The following is a 13,684-nucleotide window of genomic DNA, read 5'->3' as shown; positions in this document are numbered from 1 at the left end:
GCGTGGGCTCCTGCTAAGAGGTGTGGAGGGGCGTGGGCTCCTGCTAAGAGGTGTGTAGGAGGGCGTGGGCTCCTGCTAAGAGGTGTGTAGGAGGGCTTGGGCTCCTGCTAAGAGGTGTGTAGGAGGGCGTGGGCTCCTGCTAAGAGGTGTGTAGGAGGGCATGGACTCCTGATAAGAGGTGTGTAGGAGTGCGTGGGCTCCTGCTAAGAGGTGTGTAGGAGGGCGTGGAGTCTCCCACCTCAGCTGTATATCTCTGCAGTTCATCCAGAGTGATCATGGGCCTCTTGGCTGCATCTCTGATCAGTCTTCTCCTTGTATGAGCTGAAAGTTTAGAGGGACGGCCAGGTCTTGGTAGATTTGCAGTGGTCTGATACTCCTTCCATTTCAATATTATCGCTTGCACAGTGCTCCTTGGGATGTTTAAAGCTTGGGAAATCTTTTTGTATCCAAATCCGGCTTTAAACTTCTTCACAAAAGTATCTCGGACCTGCCTGGTGTGTTCCTTGTTCTTCATGATGCTCTCTGCTTTTAACGGACCTCTGAGACTATCACAGTGCAGGTGCATTTATACGGAGACTTGATTACACACAGGTGGATTGTATTTATCATCATTAGTCATTTGGGTCAACATTGGATCATTCAGAGATCCTCACTGAACATCTGGAGAGAGTTTGCTGCACTGAAAGTAAAGAGGCTGAATAATTTTGCACGCCCAATTTTTCAGTTTTTGATTTGTTAAAAAAGTTTGAAATATCCAATAAATGTCGTTCCACTTAATGATTGTGTCCCACTTGTTGTTGATTCTTCACAAAAAAATACAGTTTTATATCTTTATGTTTGAAGCATGAAATGTGGCAAAAGGTCGCAAAGTTCAAGGGGGCCGAATACTTTCGCAAGGCACTGTATATCCTGAGATCATGTGACAGATCATGTGACACTTAGATTGCACACAGGTGGACTTTATTTAACTAATTATGTGACTTCTGAAGGTAATTGTTTGCACCAGATCTTATTTAGGGACTTCACAGCAAAGGGGGTGATATGCACGCACCACTTTTCCGTTTAGAATTGTTTAAAAAAAAAAATCATTTCACTTCACTTAACATTGGCAAGGCGACTGGTAATATGGCAGAATATAAACAGTGTAGTTATTCACTCTGCAAGGCAATCAAACAAGCTAAACGTCTGTATAGAGATAAAGTGTAGTCGCAATTCAACGGTTCGGACACAAGTCGTATGTGGCAGGGACAACAGACAATCACGGACTGAAAATGGAAGACCAGCCACGTCGTCGAGACCGCCATCTTGCTTCTGGACAGGCTAAACACGTTCTTCGCACGCTTTGAGGATAACACAGTGCCACCAACGCGGCCCGCTACCAAGAACTGTGGGCTCTCCTTCCCCGTGGCCGATGTGAGTAAAACATTTAAACGTGTTAACCCTCACAAGGCTGCTGGCCCAGATGGCATCCCGAGCTGTGTCCTCAGAGCATGTGCAGACCAGCTGGCTGCTGTGGTTAAGGACATATTCAATCTCTCCCTATCCCAGTCTGCTGTCCCCACATGCTTCAAGATGGCCACCATTGTTCCTGTACCCAAGAAGGCAAAGGTAACTGAACTGAATGATTATCGCCCCATAGCACTCATGTCTGTCATCATTATGTGCTTTGAGAGACTAGTCAAGGACCATATCACCTCCACCCTACCTGTCACCCTAGACCCACTTCAATTTGCTTACCGCCCAAACAGATCCACAGACGATACAATCGCCATCACTCTGTGCACTGCCCTAACCCATCTAGACAAGAGGAAAACCTGTATAAGAATGATGTTTATTGACTATAGCTCAGCATTCAATACCATAGTACCCTCCAAGCTCATCATTAAGCTCGAGGCCTTGGATCTGAACCCCGCCCTTTGCAACTGGGACTTGGACTTCTTGACAGGCCGCCCCCAGGTGGTGAAGGTAGGAAACATCACCTCCACTCTGCTGATCCTCAACGCTGGGGCCCAACAAGGGTGCGTGCTCAACCCCCTCCTTTACGCCCTGTTCACCCATGACTACGTGGCCAAACACACCTCCAACTCAATCATCAATTTTGCAGACGGCACAACAGTAGCAGTAGCAGTAGCAACAGCCTACAGGGGGGAGGTGAGGAATCTGGGAGTGTGGTGCCTGGAAAACAACCTCTCACTCAACGTCAACAAAACAAAGGAGATGATAATGGACTTCAGGAAATAGTAGAGGGCGCACCCCCGTATCTACATTGACGGGACGACAGTGGAGAAGGTGGAAAGCTTCATGTTCCTTGGTATACACATCACTGACAAACTGAAATGGACCACTCACACAGACAGAGTGGTGAAGAAGGCGCAACAGAGCCTCCTGGGGTTGAAATGTCTAAAGAAATTTGGCTTGTCACCTAATACCCTCACAAACAGATGCCAATTGAAAGCAGACTGTCGGGCTGTATCACCGCCCGGTTTGGCAACTGCACCGCACGCAACCTCAAGGCTCTCCAGAGGGTGGTTCGGTCTGCCCAACATATTACCGGGAGCAAAGTACCCGTCCTCCAGGACACCTACAGCATCCAATGTCACAGGAAGGCCAAAAAGATCCTCAAGGATATCAACCACCCGAGCCACTGCTCATCCAAAAGGCGAGGTCAGTACAGGTGCATCAAAGCTGGAACCGAGAGACTGAAAAACAGCTTCTCCCTCAATGCCATCAGACTGTTAAACAGCCATCAAGAGCACATTAGAGGCTGCTGCCTATAGGCATAGACTAGGAATCACTGGCCACTATAAGGAATGGAATACTAGTCACTTTAATAATGTTTACATATCTGTCATTACTCATCTCATATGTATATACTGTATTCTATAATATTCTACGGTATCTTAGTCACTTAATAATGTTTACATCTGGCATTACTCATCTCATGTGTATATACTGTATTCTATACTATACTATGGTATCTTAGTCACTTAATAATGTTTACATCTGGCATTACTCATCTCATATGTATATACTCTATTCTATTATTTACGGTATCTTAGTCACTTAATGTTTTACTTTGCATTACTCATCTTTGTATATACTGTATTCTATACTATTCTACGGTATCTTAGTCACTTAATGTTTACATACTTTGCATTACTCATCTCATGTTATATACTGTATTCTATACTATTCTGGTATCTTAGTCACTTAATGTTTACATACTTTGCATTACTCATCTCATGTGTATATACTGTATTCTATACTATTCTACGGTATCTTAGTCACTTAATGTTTACATACTTTGCATTACTCATCTCATGTGTATATACTGTATTCTATACTATTCTACGGTATCTTAGTCACTTAATGTTTACATACTTTGCATTACTCATCTCATGTGTATATACTGTATTCTATACTATTCTACGGTATCTTAGTCACTTAATGTTTACATACTTTGCATTACTCATCTCATGTGTATATACTGTATTCTATACTATTCTACGGTATCTTAGTCACTTAATGTTTACATACTTTGCATTACTCATCTCATGTGTATATACTGTATTCTATACTATTCTACGGTATCTTAGTCACTTAATGTTTACATACTTTGCATTACTCATCTCATGTGTATATACTGTATTCTATACTATTCTACTATCTTAGTCACTTAATGTTTACATACTTTGCATTACTCATCTCATGTGTATATACTGTATTCTATACTATTCTACGGTATCTTAGTCACTTAATGTTTACATACTTTGCATTACTCATCTCATGTGTATATACTGTATTCTATACTATTCTACGTGCATCTTAGTCACTTAATGTTTACATACTTTGCATTACTCATCTCATGTGTATATACTGTATTCTATACTATTCTACGGTATCTTAGTCACTTAATGTTTACATACTTTGCATTACTCATCTCATGTGTATATACTGTATTCTATACTATTCTACGGTATCTTAGTCACTTAATGTTTACATACTTTGCATTACTCATCTCATGTGTATATACTGTATTCTATACTATTCTACGGTATCTTAGTCACTTAATGTTTACATACTTTGCATTACTCATCTCATGTGTATATACTGTATTCTATACTATTCTACGGTATCTTAGTCACTTAATGTTTACATACTTTGCATTACTCATCTCATGTGTATATACTGTATTCTATACTATTCTACGGTATCTTAGTCACTTAATGTTTACATACTTTGCATTACTCATCTCATGTGTATATACTGTATTCTATACTATTCTAGGGTATCTTAGTCACTTAATGTTTACATACTTTGCATTACTCATCTCATGTGTATATACTGTATTCTATACTATTGTATCTTAGTCACTTAATGTTTGTTTGCATTACTCATCTCATGTGTATATACTGTATTCTATACTATTCTACGGTATCTTAGTCACTTAATGTTTACATACTTTGCATTACTCATCTCATGTGTATATACTGTATTCTATACTATTCTACGGTATCTTAGTCACTTAATGTTTACATACTTTGCATTACTCATCTCATGTGTATATACTGTATTCTATACTATTCTACGGTATCTTAGTCACTTAATGTTTACATACTTTGCATTACTCATCTCATGTGTATATACTGTATTCTATACTATTCTAGTATCTTAGTCACTTAATGTTTACATACTTTGCATTACTCATCTCATGTGTATATACTGTATTCTATACTATTCTACGGTATCTTAGTCACTTAATGTTTACATACTTTGCATTACCTCATCTCATGTGTATATACTGTATTCTATACTATTCTACGGTATCTAGTCACTTAATGTTTACATACTTTGCATTACTCATCTCATGTGTATATACTGTATTCTATACTATTCTACGGTATCTTAGTCACTTAATGTTTACATACTTTGCATTTCATCTCATGTGTATATACTGTATTCTATACTATTCTACGGTATCTTAGTCACTTAATGTTTACATACTTTGCATTACTCATCTCATGTGTATATACTGTATTCTATACTATACTATGGTATCTTAGTCACTTAATAATGTTTACATACTTTGCATTACTCATCTCATGTGTATATACTGTATTCTATACTATTCTACGGTATCTTAGTCACTTAATAATGTTTACATCTGGCATTACTCATCTCATGTGTATATACTGTATTCTATACTATACTATGGTATCTTAGTCACTTAATAATGTTTACATCTGGCATTACTCATCTCATATGTATATACTCTATTCTATACTATTCTACGGTATCTTAGTCACTTAATGTTTACATACTTTGCATTACTCATCTCATGTGTATATACTGTATTCTATACTATACTATGGTATCTTAGTCACTTAATAATGTTTACATCTGGCATCACTCATCTTTTTTTTATTTATTTATTATTTTATTTTTTTACCTTTATTTAACCAGGCAAGTCAGTTAAGAACATATTCTTATTTTCAATGACGGCCTGGGAACAGTGGGTTTACTGCCTGTTCAGGGGCAGAACGACAGATTTGTACCTTGTCAGCTCGGGGGTTTGAACCCGCAACCTTCCGGTTACTAGTCCAACACTCTAACCACAAGGCTACGCTGCCGTCTCATGTGTATATACTGTATTCTATACTATTCTTTGGTGTCTCATTCACTTAATAATATTTACATATCTTGCATTACTCATCTCATGTGTTCATACTGTATTCAATAATATTCTACTGTATCTTAGTCCGTTCCGCTCTGACCTCGCTCGTCCATATGTGTATATAGTCTCAATTCATTCCTACTTAGATTTGTGTGTATTGAGTATATGTTGTGCAATTTGTTAGATATTACTTGTTAAATATTACTGCACTGCCGGAGCTAGAAGCACAAGCATTTCACTACACCTGCAATAACATCTGCTAATCACGTGCATGTGACCAATAACATTTGATTGATTTGATATAGTTGTTATACACAATAAGGTGATGTAAAAGCATTTCTCTGTACGATCTCTACCTACAGTGTGATGCATTGTGTCATGACAACAACAGTATGTTTTTGAACACATCTGTAGGTAGCGCCAATGCTTTGTGGTTGTGCTCTCATCTTCTTAGAAGTTTAAATGAATGCCTGCTCCAGCACATCACATTCACTGCTACCATAGAAAGCGTTTGTATAAGCTACTTAGTCTAGGATTGTTTCAAATGGGGTTTTATGATATCCCCCTCTACTTTCACTTGTGTGTTTTCAGTTGAGGGGTTGCTGTGGTAACCATGTGAAAGGGCCCCCTCCCTCTGATTGGTGGTTATTCTCAGCCTCACTAGGGAGCCTCAACCAATGGGAAACCCCATTACAAAGACCAGAGAGAAGGTTCAGGCAGAGAACGAGAGGGAGGGTTATATTTCCCCTATGTCATATGTTTGTTTCCCCATCTCTCTGTTTCTGTGATCTCACTCTCGCCCTAACCTGAGCTCTCCTCTCCCCTCCACTCATTTCATCTCAAAATGGAACCAATGGGATAGTGCAAAATGCAAACTCAGGCAAAAATAGTTAGACATGGACATATTTGACCCAGGTCTGACCTGGACCAAAGCAGAGACAGGTGACACCAGTACAGTAGAGCAGTTTTATGACCATGCCCTCCCTCTGTGGTTCTATCCACTGTGTTTCCAGTAGCATCGATGGCCACAGCTTTCTAAAGACCTGCTATTGTTTCACTGTCACCTCCTACCCTTCCTTCCTCCCTACCCTTCCCTCAACTACATGTTCTCTCCTCTAGTCATCCTTCTGTTTTCTGTTCTGTTTGTTTTTCATTCCTGCTGTTTGTCTTTGGCTGATGATGATCTGGGTGTGTGATGGGGAATGGAACAGACACATGAAGAAGATTGAAAGATGGAGAGAGTGAGAGAAAGAGGTTGGTCATGGTTTAGGCGTCAGTTATCAAACCAAGCATTTATCTCTCTGTCTCTCTCTCTCTTTCTCTGAGGAGTCTCTCTCTCTCTCTCTCTCTCTCTCTCTGTCTCTGGACTCCCTGTCTCTCTCTCTCTCTCTCATCTCCCTTCTCACTAACCTCTCTCTCTTCTCCTGTGATATTCTCTCTCTTATCTCTCTCACTGTCTCTTGTGTTGTCTGTCTGGCTCTGACAGTTATCCAAGCATGAAATCATTTCCCATCTTGGGACAGTTTGACATTGACGTGTTCAGTGTGTAGGGAGGCTCAAGTTTTTACGTCTGTGTGCGTGTGATAGGGAGGTTCAAGGAATACGTCTGTGTGCGTGTGATAGGGAGGCTCAAGGAATACGTCTGTGTGCGTGTGATAGGGAGGTTCAAGGAAACGTCTGTGTGCGTGTGATAGGGAGGCTCAAGGAATATATCTGTTGCGTGTGATAAAGGAATACGCTCTTTGTTGTGTGATAGGGAGGCTCAAGGAATACGTCTGTGTGCGTGTGTAGGGAGGCTCAAGGAATATCTGTGTGCGTGTGATAGGGAGTCTCAAGGAATACGTCTGTGCGTGTGATAGGGAGGCTCAAGGAATACGTCTGTGTGCGTGTGATAGGGAGGCTCAAGGAATACGTCTGTGTGCGTGTGATAGGGAGGCTCAAGGAATTGTCTGTGTGCGTGTGATAGGGAGGCTCAAGGAATACGTCCTGTGCGTGTGATAGGGTGGCTCAAGGATTCACCTGTGTGCGTGTGATAGGGTGGCTCAAGGAATACGTCTGTGTGCGGTTAGGAGGCTCAAGGAATACGTCTGTGTGCGTGTGATGCTCAAGGAATTCATCTGTGTGCGTGTGTGATAGGGAGGCTCAAGGAATACGTCTGTGTGTGTGTGTAGGGAGGCCTGAATACGTCTGTGTGCTGTAATAGGGAAACATCTTCACAGCATGATTCTGTCACTAACTTTCTTCACCATAGGGTTTCCTCCAGACGTGATTATTGGCATTAAAGCCAAATAGTTCAATCTTGGTTTCATCAGACCAGATACTCTTGTTTCTCATGGTCAGAGAGTGGGTTGCCTTGTGCCTTTGACTGAGGAGTGGCTTCCATCAGGCCACTACCATAAAGGCCTGATTGTTGGAGTGCAGCAGAGATGGTTGTCCTTCTGGAAGGTTCTACCGTCTCTATAGAGGACCTCTGGAGATCTGTCAGAGTGACCATCAGGTTCTTTGTCACCTCCCTGACCAAGGCCTTTCTTCCCCAATTGTTCAGTTTGGTAAGGCAGCCAGCTCTAGGAAGAGGCTTTTTGGTTCCAAACTTCTTCCATTTAAGAATGATGGAGGCCACTGTGTTCCAGGGGACCTTCAATGCTGCAGAAATGTTTTGTTACCCTTCCCCAGATCTGTGCCTCAACACAATCCTGTCTCGGAGCTCGACAGACAGTTCCTTCGACCTCATGGCTTGTTTTTTCCTCTGACATGCACTGTCAACTGTGGGATCTTATATAGACAGGTGTGTGCCTTTCCAAATCATGTCCAATCAATTGCATTTACCACAGATGGATTCCAGTCAACTTTTAGAAACATCCCAAGGATGACCAATGGAAACAGGGTGCACCTGAGCTCAGTTTTGAGTCTCATAGCAAAGGGTAAATAAGCTATTTCTGTTTTTATTTGTCATAAATTTGCAAAAAAAATTAAATCAGTTTTTGTGTTTCATTATGGGGTATTGTGAGTAGATTGAGGGAACAAAAGAATGTAATAAATGTTTGAATAAGGCTGTAACGTAACAAAATGTGGAAAAAGTCAAGGGGTCTGAATAGTTTCCAAATGCACTGTTTAGCCAGAACTGTTTATATTCAACTCATTTCACCTTGGGAAACAATAAGTGCCATTTTCTATGAAGTTGTTCCTTTCATTTCTTCCTCAGACTCTCACTGTCTGTTATCATCACTTGTCTTTCTTTGTCTGTCTCAGTCTGTCTGTCTGTCTTTCTCTGTCTGTCTTTCTCTGTCTGTCTGTCTTTGTCTGTCTGTCTTTGTCTGTCTTTGTCTGTCTGTCTGTCTCTGTATGTCTGGCTGTCTCTGGCTGTCTCTGTCTTTCTTTGCTGTCTCAGTCTGGCTGTCTCTGTCTCTGTCTGTCTCTGGCTGTCTCTCTGTCTCTGGCTGTCTCTCTGTGTCTGTCTGTCTCTCTGTGTCTGTCTGTCTCTGTCTGTCTGTCTCTGTCTGTCTCTCTGTCTGTCTCTGGCTGTCTCTGGCTGTCTCTGTGTCTCTGGCTGTCTCTGGCTGTCTCTGTCTGTCTCTGGCTGTCTCTCTGTCTGTCTCTGTCTGTCTCTCTGGCTGTCTCTGTGTCTCTGGCTGTCTCTCTGTCTCTGGCTGTCTCTGTGTCTGTCTCTGGCTGTCTCTGTGTCTCTGGCTGTCTCTCTGTCTCTGGCTGTCTCTCTGTCTGTCTCTGTCTGTCTCTGTGTCTCTGGCTGTCTCTGTGTCTCTGGCTGTCTCTGTGTCTCTGGCTGTCTCTCTGTCTGTCTCTGTCTCTGTGTCTCTGGCTGTCTCTCTGTCTGTCTCTGTCTGTCACTGTCTCTGTCTGTCTTTCTCCATCTCTCTCTCAGCATGGAGTTCAGTAGCATTGTGATGGAAAGAGCAATAGCAAGACAGACAGAGATTATTATTACAGCATTCTTTGAGTGTAGCAGCAGTCCGTTATAGAGAAGTCATTATAATTCCATTCTGTTGACTGCTCTGTCTTTTCTCTCTATTGTAACAACCAATACAGCACACACACACACCCACACACACACACACCACACATATATACAACCCCTTCTGTACACCCTTCACTCGTTGGTCGTATCTCTCCCTTACTGTATTGATTCACATTAGATCCAGAGCTCAACATTATGATAATTGATTTCTCATGCATTACCGAGAGAGCACTAATCGTGTTTATCCTCCTATTTAAACCCATTATAGAGCGACTGATTGTGGCTTGGAGAAGAAGCCTGGTAATCTATTCCAAGACAAAACATGGAAATGGAAAATACATTGATGGAAAATACATTGATATGGTGTAGAAAATAAGCTGTGGAACATACAATTACAGTATGAATACACTAACTGTATACTTTATTGTGTGGAATAGTAAGAATGTCTTAGACTATTCTTATTAACAAACATTTAGGAGAGGCAGCACAACCAAATGTCAACTTAATAGTATGTACATAATTTTTTCAATATACATACATTGTTTCCTTATCTTTCGTTGTGGCTGGCAATGTGACATTACTGTTCTGCAGCTCTAAATTGACCGTAAATAACAGTATCACAGTCGCCACAAGTCAATAAGTTTACAAACTATTAAAACATTTGGGCAATTTTTAATCTAAAACATATTAGACTCTTGAATAATGTAAGAATTGACAAGCATGTGCAGAAAATTAAAGGGTTTATTTTGCTTGTAGCTTGAGAGACAATAACACAGCTAACTATGCTAGCAAGTAGCATTAGCATATCAAACATGATCGTTTGAATATATGAATATAAATGTACAGTTTCAGGATATTAAAGTTACCTTTAGAACAAACCAGTTTGCATTTTATCGGACAATGAAAGAAAGTTGAAAACCAATAGAACATGAGAAAAACAGACTACTGGTTTCAGTTGGCAAATGGATGTCTGTATAAGATATTAGACTACTGGTTTCAGTTGGCAAATGGAAGTCTGTATAAAATATTCGACTACTGGTTTCAGTTGATAGATGGAAGTCTGTATAAAATATTAGACTACTGGTTTCAGTTGGCAAATGGATGTCTGTATAAAATATTAGACTACTGGTTTCAGTTGGCAAATGGATGTCTGTATAAAATATTAGACTACTGGTTTCAGTTGGCAAATGGATGTCTGTATAAAATATTAGACGACTGGTTTCAGTTGGCAAATGGATGTCTGTATAAAATATTAGACGACTGGTTTCAGTTGATAGATGGAAGTCTGTATAAAATATTAGACTACTGGTTTCAGTTGATAGATGGAAGTCTGTATAAAATATTAGACTACTGGTTTCAGTTGATAGATGGAAGTCTGTATAAAATATTAGACTACTGGTTTCAGTTGGCAAATGGATGTCTGTATAAAATATTAGACTACTGGTTTCAGTTGGCAAATGGATGTCTGTATAAAATATTAGACTACTGGTTTCAGTTGATAGATGGAAGTCTGTATAAAATATTAGACGACTGGTTTCAGTTGGCAGATGGAAGTCTGTATAAAATATTAGACTACTGGTTTCAGTTGATAGATGGATGTCTGTATAAAATATTAGACGACTGGTTTCAGTTGGCAGATGGACATCTGTATAAAATATTAGACTACTGGTTTCAGTTGGCAGATGGACATATGTATAAAATATTAGACTACTGGTTTCAGTTGGCAGATGGAAGTCTGTATAAAATATTAGACTACTGGTTTCAGTTGGCAGATGGAAGTCTGTATAAAATATTAGACTACTGGTTTCAGTTGGCAGATGGACATCTGTATAAAATATTAGACTACTGGTTTCAGTTGGCAGATGGAAGTCTGTATAAAATATTAGACTACTGGTTTCAGTTGGCAGATGGACATCTGTATAAAATATTAGACTACTGGTTTCAGTTGGCAGATGGAAGTCTGTATAAAATATTAGACTACTGGTTTCAGTTGGCAGATGGAAGTCTGTATAAAATATTAGACTACTGGTTTCAGTTGGCAGATGGACATCTGTATAAAATATTAGACTACTGGTTTCAGTTGGCAGATGGAAGTCTGTATAAAATATTAGACTACTGGTTTCAGTTGGCAGATGGACATCTGTATAAAATATTAGACTACTGGTTTCAGTTGGCAGATGGAAGTCTGTATAAAATATTAGACTACTGGTTTCACCGTCCTACTAGCCGCTACCGATCCCTTTTTCGTTTTGTCTGTTGGTTTTGTCTTATTAGTTTCACATGTTGTATTTTGGTTTAATTAGCTTCCATATATGTAGTAGTTTGACCCGCCCTTGTTTTGTGCGGGATTGTCTTTTGTTACGTGTGTACATATTAGGTCGTGGTGTATGTTGTTTTCTATACTGGACACCCTGTGGTTTTGGTTGTCTGGTATAGTGTCCTGGCCCTGTATTGATGGGCTTATCAGTTTGGTGTGCAATAGTAAAGCACTTTAACTCTCTCTCTGCGTCTGATTCCTGCTCACACACCTAGTCCCGCGTGACATACTGGTTTCAGTTGGCAGATGGATGTCTGTATAAAATATAAAAGTTGATAGATGGATGTCTGTATAAAATATTACACTACTGGTTTGGAAGGCTGTATAAAATATTAGACTGCTGGTTTCAGATGGAAGTCTGTATAAAATATTAGACTACTGGTTTCAGTTGATAGATGGAAGTCTGTATAAAATATTAGACTACTGGTTTCAGTTGATAGATGGAAGTCTGTATAAAATATTAGACTACTGGTTTCAGTTGGCAGATGGACATATGTATAAAATATTAGATTACTGGTTTCAGTTGGCAGATGGAAGTCTGTATAAAATATTAGACTACTGGTTTCAGTTGGCAGATGGACATATGTATAAAATATTAGACTACTGGTTTCAGTTGGCAGATGGATGTCTGTATAAAATATTAGACTACTGGTTTCAGTTGATAGATGAAAGTCTTTATAAAATAATTTATACAGACTACTTTGAAGGAAGGTAGCACATTCCTCATAATATGTAGTCAAACATTCAGGTTTCAAACAATTAAGTAGCTATATGTTTTAAAACTGCATACTGCCTCCAGCTCACTGCAGTGGTGTGAGATGGTGTGAGATGGTGTGAGATGCCTGCCTTCCCTTGCCTATGCATTTGAATGGCGAATGGAAAAGAACGCACGTGCTTCAATTACCAGTTGAAATATAAAAATATTAGCTCTTTTTAATCGTAGTTTCAAAGACTATTTTTAACACATGATTTCATTTAGAATTCTTGTGCAATGATTGGGCCTATAAAAACGCTGTCTGACAGACTTTCTGCTCAGTCTCTATCTGTATGCCGTGATAAATAAGATACGTAACGAATGCCAATTTAACGTGCCAATTTAATTCCCCTAATGATGCACATTAATCCATAGACCAAAAAGAAAGACTGGGAAACTGTATTTACATCATCTGGTATTTACATCAATGAAAAGGCTAACAAGTATTATTTCGCATAGTTTTTTTTCTTCTCCCGGACAATTGGCCCGGTGGCAATTTTATTTATTGGCTTTTCTAGTGTTTTTTTACGGCCAAAGGCCAGCTGTTACTGGCTAACTGAAACCCTGGTGAGGACTTTGGATCGTGCTGTATTACATATTGTATTACTGGCTAACTGAAACCCTGGTGAGGACTGAGGATCGTGCTGTATTACATATTGTATTACTGGCTAACTGAAACCCTGGTGAGGACTGAGGGATCGTGCTGTATTACATATTGTATTACTGGCTAACTGAAACCCTGGTGAGGACACATGGATCGTGCTGTATTACATATTGTATTACTGGCTAACTGAAACCCTGGTGAGGACTGAGGATCGTGCTGTATTACATATTGTATTACTGGCTAACTGAAACCCTGGTGAGGACTTGGGATCGTGCTGTATTACATATTGTATTACTGGCTAACTGAAACCCTGGTGAGGACACATGGATCGTGCTGTATTACATATTGTATTACTGGCTAAC

The 13,684-nt window shown here is 39.9% G+C and overlaps 1 pseudogene; it reads left to right on the top strand.

Moving 5' to 3' along the window:
* LOC118384003 (actin-binding LIM protein 3-like) overlaps positions 1-13,684 on the top strand; it is a 151,388-nt pseudogene that overhangs the window by 44,024 nt on the left and 93,680 nt on the right.

Source organism: Oncorhynchus keta, chromosome 4, assembly GCF_023373465.1.
Source record: "Oncorhynchus keta strain PuntledgeMale-10-30-2019 chromosome 4, Oket_V2, whole genome shotgun sequence".
In the NCBI taxonomy this organism is placed as follows: Eukaryota; Metazoa; Chordata; class Actinopteri; order Salmoniformes; family Salmonidae; genus Oncorhynchus; species Oncorhynchus keta.
Note: the sequence above shows the minus strand (reverse complement) of the source record. Positions and strands in the feature narration are given on the sequence as shown.